At 43.6% G+C, this 24,826-nt stretch overlaps 1 protein-coding gene and 1 pseudogene across 1 annotated transcript in view; both read left to right on the forward strand.

Moving 5' to 3' along the window:
- The window catches only part of LOC102257203, a 65,532-nt pseudogene extending 41,445 nt beyond the window's left edge, over positions 1-24,087 (forward strand).
- Positions 1-24,826, forward strand: part of FRMD3 (FERM domain containing 3) — a 273,161-nt gene that overhangs the window by 51,288 nt on the left and 197,047 nt on the right. The window lies entirely within an intron of this gene.

A 24,826-nucleotide genomic window follows, 5' to 3' on the forward strand; every position in this document is an offset into this window, starting at 1 on the left:
GTTTTGAAGTGTTCTTAATGCTACTTGTGTCTGTCTATAGATAACGTGTTCATATAAACACACAGTACACAATCCCCTACTTTGAAAAGGGCATTAAATGCAAAAACATTAGTTATCCTCAATCTCAACCTCTAAGAAAGGGAAGAAAAGTTAAACCAAGAGGTTGTTAACTTTGGCAGGAGTTTGTGGCTGTAAGATTTCATCACCTTGCTGTCTTATCTGGTACAGTTACCTCTGCTCCAGTTGACTTATTTTTCTGCTTCCTTCTCTTCCGGCAGTGTGACCGGAACTTGAAGGAAGCCAAGCTGCATTCCTTGTGATAATTTGGGGGTGGTGGTGGAGGAGCCCCAGTTCTGTGGAGACTGTAACTTGGTATGAATGCTTTCCATTAGAGAGGTGAATTTTCAGTCTCTAGCTTACTGACTAGCCTGTTCCTTCCCTCTCTTTCCTCTCATTGTTATTATTGGGATTATAAATTAAGCAGATTATATGCTTTATGTCCCTAAGAAACTATAAATTTAGTTGTGTGGAATCAAATATACATGGAAAATTAAATATCTATAGAAAAAATTAAATAGTAATAGAACTTAATAAAAAACAAAGTACTAAATGGAGAGTACAGACCCTGCCATAGAAATTTGATGAGAGGGAGGACTCTACTGGAGTCATGTGGAAAGATTCTGTGGACTTGAGGACTGGGAGTTCTGATGGATGTAGTATTGGCAAGAAATGGGTAGACATCTTTGTCAGGGAGACTAATGTGCACAAAGGCGTGGGAAGGAGCAAGATGGGCACAGTGTCTGGAGAGTGTCAGTACAAGAGTGTGGGAAGACGTGGGTGAAGAGGCTGAGGTCCCATAGTGGAGAGCCTCAACTCTCAGTGGCTCTGTTGAGTTTGGACATCCCCTAAGCAAAGGGGGGCCATCCAAGATCTCTGAGTGGGGGAGTACCGTGGGGATGGTTTTAGGATAGTTAAGCTAATAGGTGGGGAAATTTTGTAGGCATGGAGGATAGGAGGTTTCCCTGTGATCCCAGTGAGTGTGGTAAGGGTTGGTGACATGAAAAGGGAAATGAAGAGGCTGACTGGAGAATGCTTTTGAGAAGACCCTGGTGACTGACTGGCTACGTGTAGAGGTTATTGGAATTTTATGCAAATATGTGCCTTTGAAGTAGTACAGCATCACAATATCGACAAAGATTATTTTATGGGGAAAATTTGGAAATAACCCTAAACTCTTTCTTCCCACCTGTGACAAATAGTCAACTCATGGTACAGGTTTTCATACTTGACAAAACGGGCCCATTCACACAAAAAGCAGTAAGGAGCATCAGATTTTTCTGCTGACATACATTATAAATGTAAAGATGTGTTCTCATGGAAACAAAAAGCCCCGTTGGATATTATGGAACAGGAGCTGGGACGGGCCTGGCCTCCCATGGATGGACACTTGTGGCCTCACGTGCACTGGTGTGGAGTTCCTCTGACTGACGTTCTCCTTTCCTGGTATCATTGTCATCATTCCTGACTCCAGAGTGTCTCCTTCGTCATGATAGTGCCTGGGCTCACGCCAATCAGAAAGTGTCATAGCCCACAGGGTGGCTGGGTGAGCCACTTTCTCACATGCATTACTGACCTTTGTTCCAGAGGAGCATTTCCTGAACTGTGGGCCACGGAGCACTCTCCCGGGGATGTTAGTGTGTAGGCAAGCAAAGGAGTTTCTTGCAGAATTAAGTTTGAGAAATGTTGCAATATTTATTCCCGGCCCTGAGACTTCTATGAAGATCACAGTGCACATTAGCATATGAATGGCTCGGAGAAGTTGAGCAAGCAAAGAAATGGGTTAGCCTTGTTGAACCCACTGTTTCCCACACTTATTTGACCGTGGAACACTATGTTTGCATTACACTCACTAGCAGTTACTAATCCAGGTTGGGAAATACAGTTCTTCCTGGTGGCCTCCGTGATAGCAGCAAAGTCCCTTCGATGAATGAATCAGTGAATGTTCATGAGGCCGCAGCTCTGTGCTGTCACTGTAGTGGGGAGTTCACATGAATTCTCACATTGAAACATCAAAACAACCCCCCAACGTGAATCTAAGGAAACTGAGGCTCAGATGAGGTAGGACACTTGTCTAAAGTGACACAGGTAGGAAATGGCAGGGTCAGAACTGCAGTCCAGGTCAACCCCAAGTCCAGTGTGGGACCCTCTGCCAGCTCTCCCGGGAGAGTTTTGGATTCCGCCTGTTAGACAGCAGCTGTTTCATCACAAAGCTTTTATGCTTCACCACTTAAACCAAAATAAATATCTCTGTCGGTAAAATATACATTGCGATCAGAAAAGAAGCTTTGAACCAGGTGAATCTGCATGGGTTCCTTTTCAGCCCTTTCCCATGGTGTACAGTGCCCACGGACACCTCTCTTACTTTGCACCAAGAGCAGTGAGGACTCATTCATCCAGCCCTCTCCTTCCGGCTTTCCATTTCCCAGGGCTGGTGCCCCGCCCGTCCTCACTGATCTGCCACCATGTCCTCAGGCCCTTCCCCTGTGAATGATAATTCCGAATGGTACAGGAGAATGCAGCAGGCACCCCCTGAGCATCATAGCCTAAGACTGAGCATTGGCGTGAGATAATGGAATAGGATGGGCAGACAATTACCTGTTTTCTAGTTGTTTGGTCCTCCGATGGGCCTGGAAATTTCTGGGGTGCTCAGACTATTTTAATTTCTTTTTCCTGCTGCTTCTTTTTAGTTCTTGTCCCTGTTTTCTCCGATGGGCCTGGAAATTGCTGGGGTGTTCAGACTATTTTAGTTTTTTTTTTTTTCCTGCTGCTTCTTTTTAGTTCTTGTCCCTGTTTGGCCAGGAAAGCAGAAGGCCAGAGCAGCTTCCTGTTCTGTCCATTCTGTTCTGAGTGTACTTTATCGAAGGGGTGCTTGTTAGTTCATGTTCTCAGGTTCCTCTTATCTGTCAAGAGGCAGAAAGATGGCACCTTCCTCTCCTAAAATTGGAACTTTATTGGATCGAGTTAGATGTGTTTTCCTCTAGCATTTAGGCAGGACCATTAAATTGCTCCCTACTGTTGTTTGCTTCCCTGTTCTGTTAGTAACAATTAATTAGCTTTAAAGTCTTAGAGACTAAACTGGTAGGGGAAAATGTTCCAGCTTGTTTAGACTCTATTTTTCAGTCACTTTTATTGAAAGTGAAGGAAAAGGAGAATCACTTTCAAAATGAAACTCACAAGTTATCTTCCAGCCTTCTTTGAGTCATCCAGCCCTCAAGTATTCATTTATTTTTCATTTGTAATGTGCAACATCATGGACACCGGAAATCATCGCATCAAATCCTATCAGACCAAGCTTGTGTTCTATTCATGACTCCAGACCCTCCTAGGATGTCAAAAGTTAGCATTTTTCTTCGGACTAGGCACATACTGGTGTGCCACAGACTTGTCACTGGCAAGGGGATTTTTGACTAGCATGTGTGTGTCTTGACTTTCTGGTAATGAATGAACAAATGAAGTATTATAAGGCTCTGCTCTGGATGGGGGATTTGGACTAAAAATCCACTTTCTGGTAATGAATGAACAAGTGAAGTATTATAAGGCTCTGCTCTGGATGGGGGATTTGCATAGATTCTCTCACATAAACCTCAAAATAATTGAGGAAACTGGGGCTCAGAAGAGTTAGGGAACTTGTCTACAGTTATATGGGACACGACAGGGAGAGCCCAGATCAACCTCAAGTCCAGTGTGGGACCCAATCACTCCCCCTGAGAAGTGCAGTAGGGTGGGATCCAGAACCTTCCTGAGCTTTTCTAGATGTGCTCTGGTGGAGGGAGAACTATGAATGGAGCTGTGAGGCAGCTGGTTTAGGGGGTGTGGGTAGCAAGATCTTTTCCTTCATTTTTAGAAAACAAATCTTTTAAATTTGTTGCATTCATTTTTCCTGAAAAACTGGAAGTGGTTATGAGCTCATAGCTTCTCTCAGCCAGATTTAATGGTTTCAACACCCTGGACCAGATGCATTTTAAAAAGTGCAGCTGCCCAGTCCTGTCCCCAGAGGTCCCTGTCCTCTGCTTTTACAGAGCTCCAGGGGATTCCAATGTGCATCCGAGTTTGAGAACTGGTAGACCGGAAATGACTCGTTCTGCCCTTCTAACTCATTACTGCTCACCCAGGCTTCCTCCCCATCTCCACTTAGTTTTCTGAGATATCCCATGGGCGAGGAGGCGCTGGCCACTTGAGTTTGAATTATGTATGACCCTGGAGCCTTTACCTGACAATAGCTGGTTTCTAATTTCCATCTTAGCCTTGAATGCAGTCATCACTTTATCGCTCTCTCTTCCAATTTAAAGTTCTTTTAAAAAAATAATAGTATGTTCCTGCTCTTATTGAATGCTGTGCTTTTAGTGGGGTGGTTTATGCATTTTTATATTTAGCAATGACTTTGAGACGGTGCAATTATTTGGTTTTAAGTTTCTCTTCCACCAGTGATAGCCTCATGAATAAGATATGGCTCCCTCCTCTCACCAGGCACTTCCTTGCTGCCCTGTACGCTCTAGTTTCCCTTTGCTGTTTGGCCTGAGGAAACTCACATTCTCCATGGCAGGAGGGAAATATTTAAGTCACTTGACCTGTAGATAAATCATCCTGTGATTGTCCAAGAAGCATGTGGCTGTTCCTAGAACTGGATTGATTTTGCCACAGTTGAGCTCTGTTAGAGCCACCCAATTAGTAATTAGTAAACCCTGGGCACTGAACTGCTATTTACCAGCTGTGGGGATGAGATTCTGTCTCTCTGCAGCTTGCTTTGGGAAAACTGGAGTTTCCATGTTTGTCTGCCTCTGTTTCCGACTTAGTTGGCTTTGATTTGCTTGGTGATGGCTTGTCTCCAGCCAGTGTGGCTCCTTATCCCTGCTGATATCTGTATCTTGTCACATTTTAGTTTAACCTCCTTTGAATGGTTTCTGTGCGGTTGGACATTGATAAAACACGTGGATGCGGTGTGCCTGAATTAGCTCTAGTGGTGGCTGCCTCTGCTGATGTCGTTTATTCGGCTGGAGGGTTTGGATACGCTACTCATTCAGTCACTATGCTGCCCGAGCTTCAGGGTGGGCTAGGAAGTCAAAATTATGGCATTACTTGGCTGCTTGGCTGTGTCATGGGCTTGGCCCCATAGAGGAGCTGGGGCACAGGTCAGGCGACTGTGGTGAGCAATTACTGTGTTTATCCTTCTGTTAATTACACAAAGGTTTCCACAGACAAGTTTACCAATCGTGTTGTCTGAGAGGGTGGGAACAAATTACCCAGCTTCAAAGTTTCTGAGGAATCTTGGATAATAGGGATTTGTGGAGCTGGTGTTAGCCCTGGGAACTAAATCAAGCAGGACTGAGCCTGTCCAGGTCCTGAGTCTAGGCCCTTCCTCATGGTTAAGAAGGAGAAGAAACCTTTTCAGAACCTGAAATTTGTTGGACCAAGTCTGTTCACCTCATTCTACTTCTGTGTGGCATGTGTTTCCATAATCTGGTTCTTTTTTCCCTAAAAAAATGTGGAAAGATTTATTTACACTAATAAAAAGTTGAGACAAAAATAAATGATTAAATACATTATGATGCAATATTATATATCTTGTAAAAATCATGTTTTTGAATGATTTTCACAAAAAGGTTCGTCATAAAATATTTTTTCTTACTTTTAAAAAGATATTAATGGTTTTAAAAATAATATGACATGGTATACATGGTATTATAATTTCACCTTTTTAATGAAAACTAATTAGTGCCTGAGAGTAGAGTTGAGTCAAATGGACCAGGTTTAAATACTGACTTCACCACTTAGTTATTAGTTAAAGATATGATATTGTACAAATTATTTAATTTTCCTAAGTTTCACTTTTCTTCTGTAAAATTGACATAAGAGTAGTAGCACCTGCCTTATGAAGTTTTTATGAGAATTAAATGAGAGCATGAATTATTATTACAGTAAAAATAATTGAGGGAAATCAAGAAACATTAACAGTGATTTTTCTTTTTGTGATGGCATACAGGTGACTTTCTCCTTTAAAATTCCCATATTTTCTAAATTAGCTATAATTAAACTATTATATTATAATCCAAAATAGATATTATTATAAAAATTAATAAGACCAGAGTGAATTATCTCTTAAAGGACTAAAAAACGCTTTTTAATGTAGATAAGCACATTCAAATTTATAGCATATAATTTATTTTTAATATAGTAAATATCCTTAAAGAAAACACATTTATCAAAGTTTTGTTTGTCAAAGAACTAAAAGTCAATTCATTAAACATTCTCACTTCTGAGAGTTTAGCTCTCTCACAATATTACTAATTTAGAACAAAGATGAAAATCAAGAAAAACCTCACCTCTGCCCACCTGAAATTTTTGGTTTGGTTACTTCTCTCCATACAGCAAGCACTCATTTAATGTAATTTGAGAATGTCGCTTCAGGTGGTTGTTATGGTTTTTAGTGGATGATAGTCCTGGAGAAGACACATACCTAGGAATGACTTAAGTCTCTTTTCTTATGGAAATAAAGTTTGTAAAGGATCTGCTGGGGTCTGTCTTTCAACTTCTTCTAGAAATGATTTCAAATGATTACAAAACCTCTATTTCAATTTCTGACAGAAATGATCACAAAACTACATTAAATCAAATGACCTGAACTCCATGCAATGCCATTTTAACCTGGTGTCTAATAAGATGTATTACTGACAATAGCTTAGAAGTAGTTGGTTTTTTTTGACTGGTGTCTTTATTCCCAAATTTTTGAGAGATTTTTTTTCCCCCTAATAGTAGCAGAGTCTGAGACCTAAGCATGACCCACACTTATCTGATATCTGAAAGTAAAACTTGCATCTTACTATCCAATGGTCCTTGAATGATTAAAAGCATCTCATATTTGCTAGTCCCTTAGAAAACCATCAAACTGTTTACTGTGATAAAAATCAGGAAATAGGATTTTGGAGGCCATGAGATCTCTGTGAGTAACCAATGCACTGTTCAAACTGAAGAAAGCTTGGAGTGGAGTCCTCTAGCTCTTAGAGGCAGAAGACAAGGTGGCAGTAGACTAGTGGGCTGGCCCAGCATAGTCCCATAGCTCCAACCTGTCTTGATAAGGCAAAAGTATGTGCCAGCTTTCAAACTATGTGTCAGTCAGTTAAAATGTAATTAATTCAGGTACACCTTTCTTTACCCTGATGTGTATCATAGACTACTGTGCAATGTTCTATTTATTTTTACAAAAACAATTAGAAGGAGATAGGAAATTCAGGAAGGTCTCTTTTGGGGAACTTCTGACAAGTTTCTTGCAGGAACCTTTACATTCCTCTCAATGGTCTTTTGAGAACCAGCCAGAACTCTGTTTTATTATCTTTCCCTCTCAGTAGAATTTATCCAAATCCCTGTGGTGATAATAGTTCTGAAGGTGATTTGTTTCCTGGCCAAGCACAGTCAACAGGAACTCAATCACTGAACTTCCTGCTAAGGTCAAAATTGAGATACAATTTTAAAAAATTGGCCAGATAACATCTTTTGGTTTGGTGATACCTGCTATTTTCTCCACAATTTCTTAAAGACATCTTTGTATCACTAACGCTTTTTTTTTTTTAAATTAAATCTTTATTGTTCAGGTTACATTTGTTCCTCTTTTTTTCCCCCCCATAACTCCCCTCCTCCCAGTTCCCGCCCCACCCTCTGCCCTCACTCCCCACCCACTGTCCTCATCCATAGGTGCACGATTTTTGTCCAGTTTCTTCCCGCATCTCCCATTCCCCTTTCCCCCCCAAGAATAGTCAGTCCATTCCCTTTCTATGTCCCTGATTCATTATAATCACCAGTTCATTCTGTACATCAGATTATTTATTCACTTGATTCTTAGATTCACTTGTTGATAGATGCATGTTTGTTGTTCACAATTTGTATCTTTACCTTTTTCTTCTTCCTCCTCTTAAAGGATACCTTTCAGCATTTCATATAATACTGGTTTAGTGGTGATGAACTCCTTTAGCTTTTCCTTATCTGTGAAGCTCTTTATCTGACCTTCAATTCTGAATGATAGCTTTGCTGGATAAAGTAATCTTGGTTGTAGGTTCTTGCTATTCATCACTTTGAATATTTCTTGCCACTCCCTTCTGGCCTGCAAAGTTTCTGTTGAGAAATCAGCTGACAGTCGTATGGGTATTCCCTTGTAGGTAATTGAGTCTCTTTCTCTTGCTGCTTTTAAGATTCTCTCTTTGTCTTTTGCTCTTGGCATTTTAATTATGATATGTCTTGGTGTGGTCCTCTTTGGATTCCTTTTGTTTGGGGTTCTCTGCGCTTCCTGGACTTGGAAGTCTATTTCTTTACCTCTGCCCACCTGAAATTTTTGGTTTGGTTACTTCTCTCCATACAGCAAGCACTCATTTAATGTAATTTGAGAATGTCGCTTCAGGTGGTTGTTATGGTTTTTAGTGGATGATAGTCCTGGAGAAGACACATACCTAGGAATGACTTAAGTCTCTTTTCTTATGGAAATAAAGTTTGTAAAGGATCTGCTGGGGTCTGTCTTTCAACTTCTTCTAGAAATGATTTCAAATGATTACAAAACCTCTATTTCAATTTCTGACAGAAATGATCACAAAACTACATTAAATCAAATGACCTGAACTCCATGCAATGCCATTTTAACCTGGTGTCTAATAAGATGTATTACTGACAATAGCTTAGAAGTAGTTGGTTTTTTTTGACTGGTGTCTTTATTCCCAAATTTTTGAGAGATTTTTTTTCCCCCTAATAGTAGCAGAGTCTGAGACCTAAGCATGACCCACACTTATCTGATATCTGAAAGTAAAACTTGCATCTTACTATCCAATGGTCCTTGAATGATTAAAAGCATCTCATATTTGCTAGTCCCTTAGAAAACCATCAAACTGTTTACTGTGATAAAAATCAGGAAATAGGATTTTGGAGGCCATGAGATCTCTGTGAGTAACCAATGCACTGTTCAAACTGAAGAAAGCTTGGAGTGGAGTCCTCTAGCTCTTAGAGGCAGAAGACAAGGTGGCAGTAGACTAGTGGGCTGGCCCAGCATAGTCCCATAACTCCAACCTGTCTTGATAAGGCAAAAGTATGTGCCAGCTTTCAAACTATGTGTCAGTCAGTTAAAATGTAATTAATTCAGGTACACCTTTCTTTACCCTGATGTGTATCATAGACTACTGTGCAATGTTCTATTTATTTTTACAAAAACAATTAGAAGGAGATAGGAAATTCAGGAAGGTCTCTTTTGGGGAACTTCTGACAAGTTTCTTGCAGGAACCTTTACATTCCTCTCAATGGTCTTTTGAGAACCAGCCAGAACTCTGTTTTATTATCTTTCCCTCTCAGTAGAATTTATCCAAATCCCTGTGGTAATAATAGTTCTGAAGGTGATTTGTTTCCTGGCCAAGCACAGTCAACAGGAACTCAATCACTGGACTTCCTGCTAAGGTCAAAACTGAGATACAATTTTAAAAAGTTGGCCAGATAACATCTTTTGGTTTGGTGATACCTGCCATTTTCTCCACAATTTCTTAAAGACATCTTTATATCACTAACGCTTTGTTTTCTGGGCTCTTCCTGGCAAATACTTTCTTAAAGGATTAACATATTGAAGATTCTTTTGCTTAAGAACCTGTTGGCTAGTAAATGCAAGTCTTATAATTCCTCTATCAGACATAGGGTACTAGTTACTAATTAGCAGGGAGGAAAGAGGTAGGTGTCGACTTGCCTGTCAGCAATTAAAATGTGATTTTTTTCCAGCCCCTTTCGTTTATTTCAGTGGTACCAGCATCTTTTTGGTGGCCCAGATTCTTCCATTTTAAACATTCTTGCAAACATCCAGCATCTCTGCCTTCTTTACTGCACAATTGGGCATTTTATAGTTATTCTCTCATATATGCCTTGTACGCATGCACACCTGTGTATGTACAGAGATGTAAGAATGGCTCATAGGGAATTACCATTGAAGTTCAGTATGACAGAGGTCTGCTTGGAAATGATGAACTTCTAGACACTGTTTTAGGCTCCCAATATTTGGCCATACCAGCTGTTGCACATTTCCTTTGCAATATTTTTATGAACTGGGATACCTAGGAAGGTTGCTCTCAGAGTAGCTGGGTGGGATGCAGCATCTATTTAGGTAAACGCTCAGAACACGGTGTATAAACCTGCTATTTCCCCTGATGAACATACTAAGATTTCTTTCTCAGAAATGTGTAGTGAACAGATGTGCCCCAGAGTCCCAGTACTTTGGGCCCAATAGGACTCAGAGCAAAAATTTGAAATGAGTTTTCTACCTTGTTACAGATTGAATTGTGTCCTCCTAAAATTCATATGTTGAAGTCCTAACCCCCCCCCCCCCCCCCCAAGTGACTGTGTTTGGAGATAAGACCTTTGAAGAGGTGATTAAGGTCAAATGAGGTCATATGGTGGGGACTAATCCAATATGACTCATGTACTCAAAAGAAATGGAGAGTAGAACACAAGACACACAGAGAGGAAAGACCAGGTGAAGGCACAGGGAGAAGACAGCCAATTATAAGGCAGAGAGAGAGGCCTCAGAAGAAACCAACCCTGCTGACACCCTGATCTCAGACTTCCAGCCTCCAGGACTGTGAGACAATAAATATCTGTTGTCTAAGCTGCCCAGTCAGTGGTACTTCCTTATGGCAGTTCTAGAAAACTAACATACACCCTGGAAGGCAATCCTTGTTTCCAGAAGAGCATATTGTCTTTAGGTGTTCGGCCCAAACCAAAATGCAAATTCTTAAAGAAATAAAATGAAGAAAAATCAAACCCACCTCTACTGACATGAAAACTTCATAGACAGGAGTTCTGTGTCCCTTAGGGGTCCCTCATTAATTACAGGGAAGCCCACTGATGCCATGTTGACTAACAGGGTCTTGCTAGCTCTGCTTGTCTCCTTCTGTTCATTCTCTTTTGTTTGTCCCTAAGACTGGATGCTCAGACTCCTCATATTACAGGGTATTGAGGACCCGCTTGCTGACTGAGTCACAGCAGTTGGTGGTTGTGAATGAGATGAGAGATTTCCAAGTGGTAACTGTGTCTTATAGAAAGTCAAAGAATAGTCTAAACAGCTGGGCCTTTAGGAATTTCAAGATTTATCTCAAGAGCCTAATTGAGAATTATGTTGCTGGTCAGTTTAAAGCCCATGATTAAGACTTTTTTGAATTAAAAAATTTGTTTTTAAATGAGCTGAACACACTGTAATTGATTAGATGGATAATAGGCAGTAGATTCTAGTACTTTCTCCCCCACCATCTGCTGACTTTATAGCTAAGAGATACCATTTCAGTTTAGCCAAGGCAGCTGGCTGCCGGGGTGCAGCTTATAGACAGGTCCCATTGTTTAGGTCCTTTATTATCTTAATGTCACCTTTGTTTCTGTGACTTATGTGCAAATTTCCATTCCCAAGGGGTTTAGGCACATAGAGCGTCATAAATTTACAGAACACTGGAAAAATGAAAAACAAAATGAAATCAAGCAAAAAGGCCTGGTATTTGTCTATTCTCTGGAGGAGGATTTGTCTGTATTAGAGAGAAAGGAAAGAAGGAAGGAAGGAAGGAAGGAAGGAAGGAAGGAAGGAAGGAAGGAAGGAAGGGGAGATTGGAGTTTTGGGAAGAGCATGGTACAAGTGTCAGGATGCCCAGTTATCATGGCCTTGCTGTGTAGTGCTGGGCATGTTCATTACAGTTTCCTCATTGGTCACATCTTCCTTTTACCCTATCAACCTAGCAAAGTTGTTGATGTGAGTGAAAGGAAAGCATATGAAAATAAAGAATGATGTGCCAACTGAACTTAATAGACTCCCCAGGAGTATAATCCCATTTCTAAGGCATCTCATTAATCTTTGATAAGTTTTAATGTCCAGTGGGAGAGAACCTCTCAGAGGGAATGAAAGCCCACAACACAGGAGCAGTGTGTCTGTCAGAAAGAGCTGTCTATCACTGAATTGCCCCTGACAAAGATCAATCCTGTGTTTTGATTAGGACTTGGCGTGTTGGGGTAGCTTGAGCCTACTTTCTGAGAGACAATGACTTGTGATATCTTCTACTCTCCAATAGCTAATACAGCAAAGTAAAAGCCAGAACCCATCTGGCCCCACTCAGAAAGATTGCTGGTTCCTAAACTGGCAGATGGGACCGAGGGTTTGGATTTAGATTTGGAGGCAACTATGTGGTTTGTTGAGAATTCAGAAAGTGATGACTGGATGACACTACAGCTTCTAATCAGAACAGCCATTCCTTGCCAGCCCAGATAGAGAAGCTGTTGAATAATTCATGAGGACTGCCTTCAGCAATAACAATGGGAATGACCCAATCTGAAGTGCAAAGAATGGCAGGGAAGGAGCAGAGCCAAAGTAAGGATGTTGTTATGGCTGAATGTTTGTGTCTTCCTCAGATTGATATGTTGAAGCCCTAAACCCCAAGTGTGGAGATGGGGCTTCTAAGGAAGTAAAGATAAATGAGGTCATAATGGGGATCCAATAGGATAAATGTTTTTATAAGGAAAGACCCCAGACTTCTCTCTTTCTCTCTCTCCTTGAGAGCCCTGAGGAAAGGGCGTGTGAGGACATAGAGAGGAGGTGGCCATCTGCAACCTAAGGGGAGAGCCCTCACCACACACCACCCCTGACAGCAACCTGATCTTGGACTTCTGGTCTCCAGAACTGTGAGAAAATAAATTTGTATTTTAGAAGACTAAGACAGATGTTTTGTGGAGGTCATTGTTGTGGGAAATGGGCACTCACTTCTTCTGAGATCTTCTGAAGAGGCTTCAGATTGTCAGCTCAGAGGACATGAGGCAGGAGTGGCATTTGCCATCTGCTCCTCTCTCCCACTGTTGAGTGTGAATCTTGGGAGGGTTAACTCTCCTTGACTTGTGTGCTGCGCTGCACATGTGCACAGGCCTAGGTATCTCTTGGTTGCTTCTGTGGTCTTGGGGAAGCCCTAGGATGGAAGTAAGGATGCAGAGCATATGTGAGATGCCGTCAGTATGAAATGAGCTGGAGCATGCACAAATTTGGCTGAAATTAGGGGTGAGTCTGAGAACATGTCAGTTGGAACACCAGATGTGTCTACTTGTGGATACCTGGAAGTGCTCCAGGCTGGGAGGTCACAGTTCCAGAGGCCCAGGATTAGGAGATAGGCAGTGAACAGTCAGACAGGCTTAACCCACTGATGGATGTCAAAGGCCAGAGACAAGTAGCCAGAGCTTTGAGGAGTGTGTAGACTCTTAAATGATGAATAAATGGACTCTAGATTCTCTACAAGACTCAATTTAATTTTGTCCTCTTCCTATCTTTTGGATTATGTCATACAACCTTTTACTATTGCTACTTACCTGAGTAAGATCAATGTCCAGGAATTTAACTATTCCTTCTATTCACTGTGATGGGTGCGAGTCAGCTAATGAACAGTGAAATAAATGATGGCAGGCAGCAGAAAGGTAGCTAACAAAATCTCTAGAATAATAAACATTTTTAAATGAATGAATGATTAATTAACAAATGGAAGCCAGTGGTTGGCCAACTGACCATATTTCTTTCTAGTTTAGGTCTTTAATTTTGTTCCTTTGGATTCCCCCCAGTCCAAGTTCCTTGTTTCATTTAGCATTTGTTTTTTGGACTCTGACATTTCTGTATTTGATAAAGATAGACATTATGAAGGCCTTTCCCCCCCTCATTTTATTGAGCTATAATTGACATATAATACTGTAAGTTTAAGGTACACAATGTGAAGATTTGATACATGTATATATTACGAAATGTTTACCACAATAAGATTAGTTAACACATCCTTTACCTCACATAATTATCATAGTGTTATTATGGTGAGAACATGAAAGCTCTACTCTCACAGCAATTGCTAAGTATACATACAGTGCAGTATTGTTAACCATAGTCACCATGCTGTACATTAGCTCCCCGGAGCTTATTCATCTGATAACTGGAAGTTTGTACCCTTTTACCTAGATCTCCCCATTTCCCCAAGCCCCTGGCAACCACCATTCTACTTTATGTTTCTATGAGTTTGATGTTTTTAGATTCCACATATAAGTGAGATCATACAGTATTACACTATTTGTCTTTCTTTGACTTATTTCACTTAGCATAATGCTCTCAAGGTCATGACTGCATCTTGATTTTGGGTATTTTCTGATAACATTTCCATTTTGCTGATTTGAAGTTCGTTAGATATGGTCTTGCTGTTTTCTTAATTGCTTTGCTTTGCATTTCCATGGATAGCACCCCTTCTGGAAACCCTCAGGCCCCATCGTCCCATCAGAGGCTTCATAGCTGATGACTTGGAAACCCATTGAATGAAATCTGTCTCCTTGGCTTTATGGCAGGTGTGTGTGCAGATATGAAGTAGCCAGTACCATTGTAAGGGTCTTGAGTTGAGCAAGGGACATTAAAATCAATGTTCCATTAATTTTAATCCTCACTGAGCTTATTGATTCCAAGTTTTAGAAGCATTTTCTCATTCATTTCAGTTATGGTATATGATAGAACAGATACGCCTGTTAATTGACTCCTTGGACAGGTCCTGGGGTTACAGCACCCTTATTTAATACACATAGAAATCTCTGTTCTTTGGTTTTAGTGGTTACTGACCAACCCCAAGTTTTAGCCATATGACCATCAAATGCATATTAAAATAGAGGTAAGTGAAGGCCCATGTACTTCTTTACTTTTAGAAAACCACTCATTTATTAATTAGTAGCAGCAGGAGTATCTTTCAGCTGGGAGGGTCTTCAAAGAAGAACCCACTTCAATCCTGTCATTTTAATAGATGAGGAGTGAGAGGTCACAGGGATCAAGTGACATGACTGGGTTTACTCAACAAACCAGTAGCCAAGCCTCTGTTCCGAAACCATGACCTACCTCTAAGTCTATTGTTGATCTGAAGGATGGGACATTCATGGAGTCAATAAGCGTATGGGTGATATTGGGAAGAGCCACTTACTTTTACCCTCCAATTTTCCTTCAATTATCTTTTTCACTACTTAAGTTCAGGAAAGTCATTTAACATAGAGCAGACAGTCATGTAGTATTGATATTTCTGAGTAGTTGAACTTTAGACAGCTGCTGGGTGGTTCTCTCTCTAGGAGGTTTTATAAAGCTTATACATGTGTCATCATTATGAATTAGTTTATTATGAGAGGTGGGGCAATGCTGTAATGACATATTTGTCTTTGTTGCTCATGTGAAGCTAATATAGCCTTTCATAGCGTAGTGTCATGCCTTGAATTTTATAGCACCTCCCTCTTAACAAACTCAGTGCGTCATTCATTAGGCTTCTTAGATCCCTTAGCTTGTGTTGTATTGAGTTGTGCTCATTCCTTTTAAAATTGAGAATTACTTTAAAAGTATTTAAAACATTCATAAATTACTATTTTAATGAGATATCATTTATCACTTAGCTGGATTAACAGAACACACAGTACATTATGTTGGCAAGGGGGCAGGGAAAGAGGATGTTCTCATACATGTCCGGTGGGAGTTAAATTGTGTAACCACTATGGAGGATACTTTTATAATATCTATACCTACACATAAATATATACTCACTTAGATATACTCTTTGAATCAACAGTTCCATTTCTAGGAATTTGTGTTGTGGATATTATTTTTTCTTTATTTTTATTGTTGATACTATTGCAGATGTCCCCATTTCGCCCCCCCCCCCCCCCCTCCCGTCAGCCCCCCCCCCCCCTCCCATTTGTGTTAAAAATGAGGAAGAACATAATCGTGATAACTTGTTTATGTGGAATATCTCTGGATGTGTACATAAGAAATGATACTGCTTACCTATGGGGAGGATTGCTGGGCTGCTGTGGGCAAGGGCAGGAGGGCGCTTTTTGCACTGTAAATCCTATTTTGTACCATTCCAAAATTTTAATTTAAAGTTTATTTTAGGGGGAAAAAGCACATATGGAAGTGATTTCCAATCTGCCCATTCAAAGTTTTAAACGATTATTGAGCACACTGAGCTTCTATTGTTCTTGTTGTGAACTCTGTATGCTATGAATTGTATATGAACATACATGATTATATGTAATATTTAAATTTATACTCATTTGTATATGACTTGTGACTAAAAGAAAAAAATTATTTTTCTGTCTGCAAACTTGATAAATTGTTGAGATTTTTAGTGTAGTCAAGGATAGTTATTTATCTTAACTTTATGTAAGTTTTTAAAAACATCTAGTATTTAAAATAGACTCATACTTTTAAACACACACAGTAGTTTTAAAACATGTCAAACTATATATCACTTAGGGATACGTGAATTTGTAGTAAAAGTATAAAGAAATGTGAAGACATAATAAACACTAATTCAGTGGGGTCCATGGAGAGGGGGCATATGGGATGGAATTCAGGAGGGGTGGCTGCATGGTTGTCACTGCATTTTTCTTTATCTTCTTGTGGATCTCAAATCTTGCATAGTAATCTCAAGAGTTAATATGTGTTTCTAACTTACTGCTGGGATATTACAGTCAGAGCTCTGTGAAATCATAAAAAGATGCAGAAGATAACTTTTCCTTGTTCTCCGTTGAGGGTGGGCCCCACAAAATGTTTATAAAAATGAATGAATAGGCATAAAAGCCCCCTGAGCTGCTGGGATGGTGGTTGATGGGTGGTGTGATCTTCTGGTGCATCATCTGTGCCATGGGACCCCAGGAAACGGGTGGACATAACTGATGTCTCCCACCTTTCAGATGGGTCGGGGGAAAGGAACCTCGGGAAGTTTCTCAGTAACTGGAAATAAACATGAAGTATACTGCAAATAGGTGATTGGGTCTATGATAAAATTCAGTTCCCACCTGTACTCCAGAGCATACAGCTTGGAAAAGACTTTTTTATGGTTTGTGGTAAGACCAGATGTTTTCTTTATGTGTCATACTCAATGGCCTGCTTTATAAATACTGTATATTTGGGAAAGACAGCCAGTGTGGGTGTAACTCTCGAGCCTGCCCTAGCAATGCTGTTGCTGGCTGTCATGTATTTATTCCCAGCCCAGGAGCCAGGTTATATGGGAGCCACTGGAATGACACAGCTTGAAAAAGACTTTTATGGTTTGTGGTAAGACCAGAGGTTTTCTTTATGTGTCATACTCAATGGCCCGCTTTATAAATACTGTATATTTGGGAAAGACAGCCAGTGTGGGTGTAACTCTCGAGCCTGCCCTAGCAATGCTGTTGCTGGCTGTCATGTATTTATTCCCAGCCCAGGAGCCAGGTTATATGGGAGCCACTGGAATGACTGGCGTTTACTGTTGCCCACGGTCAGTAGTAGAACAACCTTTGCTTCTATAGGGTAGCAGTCAGTCATGGCTCACATCTTTACTATTTAGAGATAGAATGAAAAGAGTGTGGGAAAATAATAAACAAGGCTATTGTTCAACAGCTACAAAAGATGTGTTCGTATATGGAGACAATAAATGAATAATATGCTATTGTTGTCAGTTACCTCACCATATATAGCTAGCTAGAACAGTGTTGTTCAGCAAAAATATGATGTGAGCCACACATGTAATGTAAGTTTTTCCAATAACTGAATTAGGCATCCATTTTTTAAATTAAATATTTAGTTCCTCAGTCTCACTAGCCACACTCCAAGTGCTCACTACAGTGTGAAGCTGGAACTTATTTATACATTTCTATATTAGATTCCTTTTTCCTGATTCCAAGACTCTGTCAATATGTTTTTGAGAGTATATAATAAAGATCAGATATATTCTTACTCTTGAGTTGATTAGAAATGAATAAAACAGATGTATATATTGCTTTGGGTTAAATTAGTTTTCTGAGTGAGTCTTGCAGCTATTTTGATGAACCTAATTCTGAGAATCTATAATAATAAAAGCATAACATTCTAGTTAGACTGGACGTCCTTCCAGACGACCTTCCGGACGAAGCTGGGGCTTGAGGGAAGCCTGGGTCCTGGGTGCCGGAGGGAAGCCAGTGCTGGCAGCCGGGGGAAGGACGGCCTACTCTTGCATGAATTTCGTGCATCGGGCCTCTAGTTCAGATATAAGATCCAAGATTTAAGGTGAATAAAATTCTGGATGATAATTCTTTTACATATATACTGTGAAGCTCAGGTAAAAATAATCCAAGAAGCTCTTACTTTAAGAAGTAATAGCTAACTTTCCAGTTTTCAGAGAAAAATAATACATTTGGGCCCAAGAAAGAAAGAGTCCATCCACAAAAAATCAAACGGAACTTCAAAAAATATAGAAATGCAATTTCATGGTTTACATGAATCTCACAAATTTGTTAATAAGGGGATGGGTAATTTAGCTACTGAATCTGAACTAGTAGAATTTGAAATTGAGCAAACCAATTTGATTGTGGATTTTGTTCCAGATTTTAGACACCTCCTATGTCACGTAGGAGGATGTTGATGTAGATGGACAGCCGTTCATGTCCAAGGTCCAGGTGGCTAGGAGAGAACTGCTGGAGGAAAGCCCAGGGATGTTCCCCTTGCTCCCCATCAGCGTGGCCGCGGAGAGCCCAAAGAAAGGGGGCCAAGGCTCTTGAGGGTTCCCATCTCCCTGCTGGTATCTAGTGAGGGCGAATCAAGTCCTGGGAAATGGACTTAAACTCACAAACTACCCAGAATTCATAGGGGATCCCTGAAATAGTTATTAATAATGTACAGACACCCCGATAGGCTGTTTTATCTGTCAGAGTGAGGGGCAGGGAAGGCACCGACACTGATGGGAATGCACTTTTGTGGGATCGACCCTGTGAACCACTCTCATTCAGCAGGGGAGTGACTAGCTCTTCTTACCTCATCCCTGCCAGCGGCCACTTTGCTCTCCTGCCCGGTGAAACCTTCCCGCTGACTTCATAGCACATCTCATCAGACTAGCCATGGTGTTTCTGTGACAGGTTCGCATCAGCATTCCTGTCAGGCACTCACTTGGGCTGACAGCAGTCCACACTCCATGGTGGTTCTGACAACCATCCGGGCAAGGTAATCCTTGTTCCCATTAACATGGAACCATGACGGGAGTAGTCAGGGTTTACACGTGTGGGCTGTGTGTATTTGTGTGCGTGTGTATGTGTGCATTGAGGCAGTTTAACATTGTCTTCTATGGCTCTTAAAAGAAGTTCAAAAACTAGCTTTTCTGATAAACACATGCATATAATGGAAAATAGGGAAACGCACAAAGGACAATATAATCTCCCTTAATCCACCTCTTCAACATAATCACTGAAGGAGCCGGTCTTCCTCCAGTGTTCAAAAATAATCCTTTATGAAAAAGTCCACTGACTTTGTTTGAAAGGTAAGGTGTGTGTGTGTGTGTGTGTGTGTGTAATTTTTCCCCCCATCATAAAAACAAGCAAACCTATTGCTTATAGCTTAGGGGACCTGTGCTCAGTGCTCTTGGATTGAGGATAATTTGGCAATGGATTGCTTATACCACAGAGCTTCTATACATACCAATTTTCATCTGTGGGGACTTATTAAATGGGCATTCATTAAAGCCTCATTGTCTACATTTTATCCACTTGAAAAGATTGCCCTCTACCCCGTCCACTTTGAAATAGTGTTTTTATACACTGCTTCCACTTTGAATTATCTCCCCATTGCAAGCTTTCTGATGTTCCAGTTGCTGGCTCTGGCCCTTGAGTTCAGCATGGTGTTTTTCTAGAAAGTCAGTTTCTTACAATTCTGTTTCTCTTGCCCACGGCAACGGGCAGGCAGGCTTTGCAGCAGCAGCTGTGGCCCATCAATACCTGACCCGGTGGCCACCGAGACCCCGGCCCCCGTGTCCTGGAGGCCAGCCCTCCTTTCTGGGGAGCTGAGGCTCTTTGTTCCAGGCTGCCACGTGGGGACCTGCTGTTCCAAAGAGGAGGAGGAAGAACGCTGGTGCTATGCATTTTGTCCATAATTGCCTTTTGGGCAATGGTCTTGGGAAGAAAACATGAAAAAACAAATGTAAAAATGGTAGGTGACAGTCAGGGTCTCATTAGCTTAGAGTCTGTCACAATATATCTAGGAAAGAGGCTGTGGCATGTGGCAGACTGTGTCTGAAGAGCTGACACAGTGTGTGTGTGTGTGTGTGTGTGTGTGTGTGTGTGTGTGTGTGTGTTCTCGCGCGCGCACGCGCGCACTATACACCCGGAGGTGGGGCAGGCATTTCAGGCTTTGCCATATAATTTACTTGCTTCAGTTTAAAAAAAAAATGGTCAGGTTGCATCAGCCTTGGGGTGTGTGTGTGTGTGTGTGTTTTATGGGTGCTTCAGTGAATCTCTTTAAATTTCAGCTTAGGCTTTGTAGAGGGGCATTCACTGTGAAGAATAAACATGTTATGGCTTTAAAAAACATTGCGGCATAAAATACATACAGTAAATGCCTCCAGTGCACAATTTTCAGAGAACAGCCCAGATTGAAATGAGAACATTTCTGTACTCTAGAGATGGTGGCGGCGGCGGCGGTGGTGGTGGTGGTGTGATCTGAGCATTTTAGGAATATTTCAGTGAGCCACACCCCTGCCCTCCCTTACCCCCCGGATCTTCTTTTCCTACAAAGCTCTGAGAGGAAGTCTGTGCCTTGGTTAAAATTTCCACCACCAACAAAAGTGGTTTTAGGGCTGAGATGTGTGTGCACCTCTTTTCACCTCGGCGAAGCCGGGGTTGGCAAACAGTGAGTGACGTCATGGGGTCAGCAGGGCCCCAGTGAGATGGACGGGCATTTGTTGTCTAAAGATTCCTAGACGGGGAGCACCTCCGCGCGCTGTCCCTCCCACCTCCCGGCCAAGTAACTGCCGCTCAACTGCTGCCCTGGAGCCCGCGGCCTGAGCAGATTCTGTGGGAGCTGTTGCTGCCGGACATGAGCGCATCCTCGGGCCACGGAGCAGCTGCAGATGGCCCTTCGGACCCGCCACACTGCCCGGCTCTGCGGCCTGCTGGCCTCGGCCACCGATCCTCAGACCTGCCAGTTCCCGATCTGCAGCGACTGAACGCCCGCTGGCGGAGGCCGGCGGCAGAGCACGGAGCACCGGGAGAGCCTCAGTCCCTGGTGCTGATGACCCCAGCCAGAGACAGCGCACAGTGTGAGCCTTAGCCCGGCCCAGCTCTCAGCCTCTATTTTTGGAAGGAAGGCCCGGAGGCCTGGCCTCAGCCCATGCAGCTTCCTCAGCACAAACCCCACAGTCCCACGTCCCTGAGAGAGAGACGGGGCTATGCTGCTAAGTGTAGCGGTGACCTCCCGGCCTGAGGCCTTCCTACCCCACCACTGGGAGCTTCCTGGGCTTCTGGAAACCCTTGGTGAGTTGGGCTCGCCAGGGCTTCTCTTCTACTCCCTGCCCTCTGACCACCCTGGCCCCTTACCTCCGCACTAATGGCTGCCTCCAGCTCGGATGTTAGTGCCCAAGCTCACCACCGCCTTGCAGACTCTGATCGCTGTAGATAAGGCGAAGGCCTGTGAGGCCCCGAGGCCCTGGATGAATTGCTGGAGTCAGAGATGCTTGTCATCACCTCCAGCTCTCTGGGATCCTCACATTCTGCCTCAGGGTGGCTGGAGACATGGCTCTGGGTGGTGCAGTACGTGTTCGTATGCTCTGCAGCCTCACTTTTTTGGTCAAAGTCAAGAGCAAGGCCTTAATGAAGACTTATCTCCTGCCCGCCTTGCTGTACACCCTTTCCCCCATTATGGCTGCCGGCCCCTCTTGGGCCAGCTGGATCCGGAGGACTGGGAATCAGAGGAGGAAGAACTGGAGATTAGGCTGGTGGGAGAGATACCCAAGCACTTTGCTGTACAGGTTGTGTTGGCACTCCATTTGCCCCCTGAGACGCCCTTTAGCTCACTGATGCTCATGCTGGAAGAGGCCTGGCAGAGTGACAACCCACACCAGTGCCAGGCTGGGCTCCTGGTGCTGGCTGCGCTGTCTGATGGAGCAGGTGACCACATCAGGCAGAGATTGCTGCCCCCACGACTGCAGATTGTGTGCAAGGGCTTGGAGGATCCGTTGTGCATAATGCTTTGTTGCTTGCCCTGGGCCAGTTCTCAGAGACCCTATGGCCTCCTATTGGCAGCTATTCAGGGGAGGGTATGCCACGCTCCTTGCCGAGCTGAAGTCAGTGTCTCCTGGGCACCCACACCACCTAGCCAGGGCCTGCTATGTTAATTTCGTGGAGAACCTAGGGCTGAAAGTGCAGCCCTACTTCCGGAGCTTATGGAGTGTATGCTGCAGCCCCCCAGGAGCCCCAACAGCCCCCTGGCCAAGGAGCTGGCTGTGGCGCCCTGGGGGCCATTGCCACGGCTGCCTAGGCCTCCTTGCTGCCCTACTTCCCCACCGCCATGGAGCACCTGCAGGAATTCCTGGTGCTAGGCCATTTGGTCCTTCAGCCTTTGTGGATCCAGAACCTGGAGACACTGGGGGTGCTGGCATGAGCAGTGGGGGAGACTGTGAGGCCCCTGGCTGGGGAATGCCACCAGCTGGGCCTGAGCCTATGTGACCAGGTAGACGACCCTGACTTGAGGCGCTGCACATGCAGCCTGTTTGCAGCCTTATCCGGGCCGATGGGTGAGGGCCTGGCACCCTATCTGCCAGAAATCCCCACACTCATGCTGTTGTCATGCGTTCCACTGAGGGCCTTGTGCCTCAGAACTACAGCAGCAGCTCCTTCCTTCCGTTTGATGATGAGAGCGATAGGGAGGAAGTGGAGGAGGGTAACTCAGAGATCTCAGGGTGCAGTGTGGAAAATGCCTTCTTCGATGAGAAGGGCGACACCTGTGCTGCCCTGGGGGAGATCTCTGTGAACGCCAGTGTGGCCCTCCTTCCCTACATGGAGAGTGTCTTTGAAGAAGTATTCGAAGTTCTGGAGTGCCTCCACCTGAACGTGTGAAAGGAGCCCTTGAGGCTCCTGGACAGTTCTGCTGTGCACTACACAAGGCCTGGCAAAGTGCCCCTCAGAACCCAACACTGCTGCTCTGCAGGCCACCTGGACCAGGGGGCGACATCCTACATGCAGGCGGTAACCAGGGAGCGGGAGCGCCAAGTGGTGAAGGCCGTGCTGGAGGCCCTGACGGCGGCTGCGCGTCTGAGGGACCCTCACACTGCAGCCTCCTGGGCGCCTTACTGAGCTCTGCAACCTGCTTAAGGCTGTGCTGCAGAGGAAGAGCCTGTCAGGGCACTGAGGAGAAGGAGGGGGACGAGGACCAGGCTGAATATGACGCCATGTTGCTAGAGTACGCCGATGAGGCCATTCCTGCCCTGGCAGCTACGAGAGGGAGACACTTTTGCCCCCTTCTTCGCTGGATTCTTGCCATTATTGCTCTGCAAGACGAAACAGGGCTGCACAGTGGCAGAGAAGTCCTTTGCACTGAGGACGCTGGCGGAGTCCATTCCGGGCCTGGGTGCTGCCTTAGCCAAGTTTGTGTCCTGCCTGCTCCCCGTGCTGCTGAGGCCACCTGGGAGACCGACCCCTGAAGTGCGGAGCAATGCCATCTTCTGGCTGAGCCTGGGGGCTGCCCTGCCCAGGAATACTTCTCCAAGCTGGTGGGGCTCCTGTTGCCCATTTGGGCATGGGAGCACCAGGATCGTGCCCACAATAACATTAGTGGGGCACTGGCCCACCTACTGATGGCCAGTTCCACAAGGAGACCAGAGCCCCGGATGCTGACTGCTCTGCCGCACACCCTGCTGCCGAAGGAGGACTTGGAGGAGTGAGTCACCGTAGGCTACCTCTTCAGCCTCCTGTACCAGGGCAGCTCCGACCAGGTTGTAGATGTGGCTCCCGAGCTCCTGTGCATCTGCAGCCTCATTCAGGCTGATGACAAGATCCCATTAGACACCAAGGCTACGCTGCTGCTGCTCCTGACCTTCTTGGCCGAACAGCACACCGACATCTTTCCACTCAGCACTGGGCTCACTGCCTGGCGACAAGGCCCAGGAGCTCCAGGCCATCCTGGGCCTCACCTAGACTGTGGGCTACAGCTGGGCCAGAGAGAACAGCCTGCCTGGGCCCCAAGACCACCTCTTAGCCAGTTCCACCTCATGCCTTACTGGATTCTGGAGTCCCAGCCCTGCTTACTGCCTTAGGGAGCTGACTCTGGGGCTGGATCTGCTGTGTTGTGGGACAATACAGATGGACCTGTGACAACATCTATAATAATATAAGTGTAATATGCTAATTAGACTGGACAGCTGAACGACCTTCTGGACTGCATTTGGGACATCCTTTCAGACAAAGCTGTTGCGATGGGCAGGGGCAGGTAGGGGTGATCAGGAAGGCAGGCGAGTAGTTAGGGGCGATCAGGCAGGCAGGCAAGCAGTTAGGGGTGATGAGGCAGGCAGGCAGAGGTGGTTAGGGGCTATCAGGCAGGCAGGCAGAGGTGGTTAGGGGCTATCAGGCAGGCAGGCAGAGGGGTTGGGGTGATCAGGCGGGCAGGCAGGTGAGCATTTAGGAGCCAGTGGTCCCGGATTGTGAGAGGGTGCAGGCCGGGTGGAGGGGATCCACCCCCCCGTGTACAAATTTCATGCACTGAGCCTTTAGTACTGTAATAAGGGCAATTCATGTTCTGCTTTAAATAAATAAATAAATAAATAAATAAATAAATAAATAAATAAATAAATAAATAAATAAATAAATAAATAAATAAATAAATAAATAAATAAATAAATAAATAAATAAATAAATAAATAAATAAATAAATAAATAAATAAATAAATAAATAAATAAATAAATAAATAAATAAATAAATAAATAAATAAATAAATAAATAAATAAATAAATAAATAAATAAATA

Source organism: Myotis brandtii, unplaced genomic scaffold, assembly GCF_000412655.1.
Source record: "Myotis brandtii unplaced genomic scaffold, ASM41265v1 scaffold266, whole genome shotgun sequence".
Classification (NCBI taxonomy): Eukaryota; Metazoa; Chordata; class Mammalia; order Chiroptera; family Vespertilionidae; genus Myotis; species Myotis brandtii.